Source organism: Vidua macroura, chromosome 18 (genome assembly GCF_024509145.1).
Source record: "Vidua macroura isolate BioBank_ID:100142 chromosome 18, ASM2450914v1, whole genome shotgun sequence".
NCBI lineage: Eukaryota > Metazoa > Chordata > Aves > Passeriformes > Viduidae > Vidua > Vidua macroura.
In genome coordinates, this window is record NC_071588.1 from 8,338,331 (window position 1) to 8,344,068 (window position 5,738).

At 49.3% G+C, this 5,738-nt stretch overlaps 1 long non-coding RNA gene across 1 annotated transcript; it reads left to right on the forward strand.

Annotated features, from left to right (window-relative positions):
• Positions 1–470: 470 nt before the first annotated feature.
• LOC128816379 (uncharacterized) lies at positions 471–5,389 on the forward strand. The gene is made up of 3 exons (XR_008439874.1): positions 471–690; positions 3,740–4,495; positions 4,939–5,389. It is a non-coding gene; the product is annotated as an uncharacterized LOC128816379 (long non-coding RNA).
• Positions 5,390–5,738: the final 349 nt, after the last annotated feature.

The following is a 5,738-nucleotide window of genomic DNA, read 5'->3' on the forward strand; positions in this document are numbered from 1 at the left end:
CTAGATCTGTGTTAAGGTCGCTCCTACTCTGGCCGCTCTTGGGTGGTTTGGGGAAGGGAGGCGGCCGGGCGGGGGCAGGAGGTGCCGCTTCCCCTCGTGCCGTGCCACTGGCCTCGGCTGTGCCGGCTCGGGCTCGGGGCCCCGTGCAGAGACCACACCCCTGCCCCTGCGGGCCCGGGCGGGTTGGGGGCAGCTGGCTGTGATGAGGGGAGTCTGGCCCTTGCCGTGGGGGAAAGAGTTATTTGGGGGAGCTCAGGATCAGCCTCACATGTTCTCTTCCCCAGCCAAGGCAACTACAAGGCCTTTCACTTGCCCTGTACAGGGAGGGCCAACAGTGGGATCGGCACTTCCAGGGTGATAGTATTTAGCCCTATTTTCCTCCTGCATTTAGTACCATAAGTAGTCTCTTTTTTTTTTTTTTTTTTTTTTTCCGTCAGACAGCAGAGCGCTGGTAAACACCATGCAGAAAAGCCGTATTGTGGGGTTACAAAGTCTGGGCTGTTTAAGGAGCTCTGTCATTCCTTTTAATGGAGCTCACTGACGCAGATCTGGGTTCTGCCAGCCGAGGAAATATTGCTGCTGAGAAAAGGGTTATTGAAACCCACAAACTAAATATTATGAACAAGAATCAAATGGCAGGACATTCTGGAGTGTAATCCCTCCTGATTTCAGGAGAAGGGGAACGTATTGGTAAGTGGCTGTGGGTGACAGAATCCCTGAACTTGGTGGGTGAAACACACTTGGGAAGGTGATGTTTTCAGAGAGGATTATCAACCCTTACTCTCTGGAGTCTCACACCTGGGCAAGTTGACTCTTGCATGGAAGCAAGAATCCCCTTTTTTTCTGGACAGATTTGTACAAACTTGCTAGATAGACTTAAGGAGCCAGGACTGGAATGCTAAGAATTTTCTCTCTCTTAAAAAAAAAAAAAAAAAAAAAAAAAAAAAAAATTAAAAAGGCAACACTTCCCAGTTTTAAAACAATGATAAAATTATTAAATAGGATGGAAAACTCTAAATCAACTTCAGCCTACAGCTGTTTAAAGTGTTTGCTTTGACCTTTGGTGATAGTGTCAATTCCGCTGCAGAAAATATATTGTAAACTATATAATGTATTTAATTGCAAGATGTCTTTTAAATGGTCTCCTTTCCTCAGGCTAGAGAACTGGCTGTGGCCAGGGAAACAAGGCTGGACTGTGCCCTTCTATGTTTTGTGAGATTGTAACTGAGATGAAAATTTAAAAAAACTGCTTGCCCCAGTGGCATCTTTAACCACAAGAAAAATAAACAAACAAAACAGCAACAAAGGGAAGGAGAATTGCCTCCCTAAGCTAAACCAGAGAAGGCAAGCTCTGATCTCATGAAAAGCAGAGGCCTCAGCTCCAGAGACTCAGCTCACTACTTTATTTATCCCAACGCTTCATCGTAAGGACACTTCAGTCTATTTGGCTCCTAACATCAGAAAAAGGGGACTTAAACACATAGCAAAGGCTCCACTACAGTAAGACTCCCCCACACACACTGCCAAAAAAAGAGCTTCCATTATTGAGCAACGCATAAAGTGTTATTTCCATACTAGTCTGGGTGACATTTCCATTTAGTTTCTATAACTGTGATTAAAGGCAAGAGAGGTTTCTAAACATATCTAGAGATGCTGAGCCTCACAGTGTATAAATAGCATGCATTTCATAATCTCGTGTTTAAACGTTTATTTTAAAATAACCCCCATATACATTCCAGAGAGTCTCCCTGCTATAGGACATAGTGCAACCCAGGCTTTGTGTATCATTTGCAAACTAGGTAGAATACTATTGGAATACTATTGAAGGCTGATTCAGTCTTTATTTTTCCTGTTCTGTTAAAAAAAAAAAAAAAAGGCAATGTGTAGGGAGGCCTGTGCCAATACACCACTTAGAGATAAGGACATTTTTGAGACGCATCTAGGCTCTCAGCACAGGTCCAGAAACATAAAGTAACTTAATTGCCTTTGCTTGAAACTTGTGGCTGACATTTCTAATTACATCCCTTACCCTCCCCTGCCAGTTGTAGGTTCTGCAACTACTGAACTATTTAAGTTGTGAGAAAGTTGTCAAATCGTGCTTTCCCCTGCACTATCCATGCATCAGCAACATCACTTCATATGCAGATTGTGTGTTTCCACTGTAAGCTTGCTGGTAGGTTTGTCTCTTGGGCCACTGGAGAAGTTAAATTGTGTGTATTATGTCCTAAGTCTTGTTTGAGATAACATCGAGGCTGAAGAGTGGAAAAGACATGATAAACAATAAACAAAATAAACTGGACGGGAATAGATGGAAAGGTAAGGCTGAGCCTAGTTGCATCTTTTTTTTATGTTCTCAGTCTAACTGAATGTCTAGGTTGCAGGGATTGTTGAGAAGCAATGGCAGGATTTAACCTGAGGCTTTGCCAAGGTAACAAGAATACAGAAGTTTGATAAAACTCAGTTCTGAGCTGCTTTCAGCAATCTCTGTGAATGTGGCCTTTTAATTAGCGTGAGCAAATATTTAATATAAATAAATTATGTGGAAAAAAGATCCCTGTTTTCTTCCACAAGCATCACAAAGGATGGGGAAAAGGAGGGATTGGGACAGATTGGAGATTTTGATTATTGAGCATTAGAAAAAAACAAACACTGAATGGAGCTTGCCTAGTTCCTTTTTCTTTGGCAAGTGAGGCAGCATCAAAGAGGATGCAGGGCTGCCTCACACCAGCATGCCAAAAGCCAGGGACCTCCAATGGCAAAGACCAGCTCAATGTGGCATGGATAAATTAGCCAGGAATCCATGAATTAGGGGATTGTCCCTTCATTACACTCCAATTTAATCCACTGGAAAGCAGACTGAGGAAAGAGAAGCTTAATGTGTCAAAATCATGACCTGGTTTGGGATGGCCTGGGAATGAAATTTCCTTCCCCTTCCTCTGGGCTCTCAAGTGTTCCTACGTGACAAATGCACTGGGGCAGGTTAATTGGGAGCCAGAGTGCAGAGGAAGAGTCTAGTTGGCAAAGCATTCCTGGAGCTGGAGGTGTCTCAGCCCTTCCCTGGGAGTAATTTCTGTGGCTGTTAGTGTGTTCGACACTAAGCCAACCCCAGCTGAAGATTGTGCCTTCCAGCCTTGGACAGAAAAGGTGCTGGGGAGGGGGAAGAGAAGAAAAAGCCAAACAAAACAAGCTAGGGCAAAACACGCGTGCGTCTCCAAACACTGTTTAACCTGTGTGCATAAATGTGAAGTCAGTGCTGGAGAGCCAGCCCTGGAGATCCTGTTTTGCTTTCTAATTTTTGGTGTGTACTTAATCCCGTGATTTCCAATGAAGGGAGGGATATTTAAAACACTGGGCTTTCCAAGTAGGACAGCCCTAGAAAGGAAGTTCTTTGAGGGCTTGATGCCTGTTACTAAGAGGCTCAAAATACAACTATCAGTTAATCAAATAATAGCACTTCCCAGCCTCTGACAGCTAGGCAGCTAATTGGCTGAGGCTATTAATAAAGGAGAGAAATTTACACAGAAGAAAGTGAGAACTGGGGATGGAGGTACAGAAACCTGGATAAAATCCATACCAGAGTTAAATGTGTCCTGGGAGAAAGGGGTAGTGCCCATGCACGGATTCTGTGGGTCAGAGATTTACTCCATTCCTGCATCCTCACTCTCCCAGGAGCACATGGTGCTGTGATCCATAGGGCAGTGGACTGCTTTCTAACTTTTTACCCCTTCCCCATTTGCAGGCATGGAATGAAGCTCCCTCCAGTCACCTGCTGCAAGACACATTATCCAGCTTCCTAACCTTAAGGATGAGACCCTATCAATATTGCCTCTGCTTTTGTGATCAGGGTAGTAGTGCAATATTGCTTATAGGGTCTTTTCTTTTGAGGGTTATTCTTCATGGAGAGAAGAAAGCCACAGCAGAAAAAATAACCCCATATGCCCATCGAGTTAAGGGAAAAGTTGTGAAATGCTGAGTGTTGCTAGATAGGCGAATAATTGTACAGAGATGTTATTTGTGACAAATAATCGTGCTATTCTGGTGACTCAGGTTGTGAGTAATGGGCATATTTTTGATGCTATCTATCACACAGGATTCAAAACGGCTTCATGTTTAAAACACAAGCAGTGATTGAAACCAGAGAAACCCATCATGGTTCCTTTCTAAAATAGTATGAGTTCTGAGACGTTTGAAGGGTGTCTATATTACATACTAATGTAAACACCCACCAAAGGATGGGAGGAGATACATAGCCATACTTGCTGTTTCTGTAGCTGATCCCAGCTCAAAAACCAGTGTGGTGCAAAGCAGAGCACAGCACAAAGAGGCCGAGACTCTAATCCCCATAACCTCAGCGAAACAAAGCTCATGCCTCTGCCCGGCGAGTGCGGCCCGCCGGGCTCCGCGACCGTGCCCCGCACCCGGGGCTATTCCAGGGTCGGGCGGCGCAGCGGGGCCGGGCACTGCCTCCGGCCCTTCCCGAGAGCTGCTCTCTGAGGTACGTGGGAACGAAGCAGGGATGGGGGTGTTAAATCTCCTCTCTGCTTTGTGAGGATCAGCTGGGGGCTGACAGCAGCCGGGATGGCCGAGTGGGTGGCCCTGCCTTCCATTTCAGGTGGTCCCCGCGGTCCCTTTCGGGACCTCAGGGGCCCAGGGAAAGGGGTGGTGGGAGGGGACTGAGGGCCGGATCGGGGCGCGGCGGAGCTGCCGCGGGGCCGCTGCCGCGCGTCTCCCCGGAGCAGCGGGGCACGGAGCAGGGTCCGAAGCCATACTACGGCGCCGTGCTCGCTGCCTCCCCGTTGTACGGCTGCCGCTATCCTCGGTTAACTCCCCCCCCTCCCCGTGAGCTGCCCCTCAGCATCATTCCAATGGGAGGCGGCTAGCTCGGGGACAAAGCCAGGATCTTCCCACCCCACCCGGGCTCTCCCTCTGTGCCCCCAGCCCAGCAGCCGCCGCAGCTGCTGTGCCAGCGCTGGGACCACCGGCCGGGCTGCCCCTCTTTCCCTGTTGCACTACTGTCACGGTCGCAGCGAGCAGTGCAATAATGAAAGGGCGTCAGTGCGCCGGGGAGCGGCGAGAGCCGGGGACGAGCCGGTGACAGCGCGCGGGGACGGGGACGTCCCGCCGCACCCGAGAGCCACCTTAACGGGGCGGAGGGGATACACACGACACTGACGGACGGACTTTGGTTGTGCAACTTTCTTTGTTTAAACACGCAGCGGCGGAGAGCGTGCGCGCAGGGGCAGGACAAGGTGAGCGGCTCCGCGCTCCGCTTGCCCCAGGCCCGCCGCCGCCCCCCGCCCCGCCGCCCCAGGCCGCGCTCCCCGCGGCCGCGGGGCCTGGGGCAGCCCCTCTGCTGTACCCGGCCAACACCAAATAAATAAAAGTGACCCCCGAGTCCCCTGTCCCTGCCTTTTCTTCCTGGTGGGTTTCTTGCAGGTCAGCAGCCTCCCTGGCAGCCCCTCGCAGATAAAAATGCCCTCGACGAGTTTTTGCTCTGCGATCCGGTGTGCTGCTCGCCCGTTTGGTCTTGTGGGGAGAGGCCGAAAACGCGAATAGGAAACGAGCGTCTTCCTTCACTGTGGAGCCTGAAAAACTCGAGTCGTGCCCTAGTGCTGGGTTCAGCCATGGGGGAGCACGTGTAGGGAAGTGAGTGTGAGGTGGGAGGGGAAGGGTGTGCAATAATGGAGATGAGAACAGTGCTTTGCATCTGGGAAGGCCAGGAAATAGCCCTTTGATTA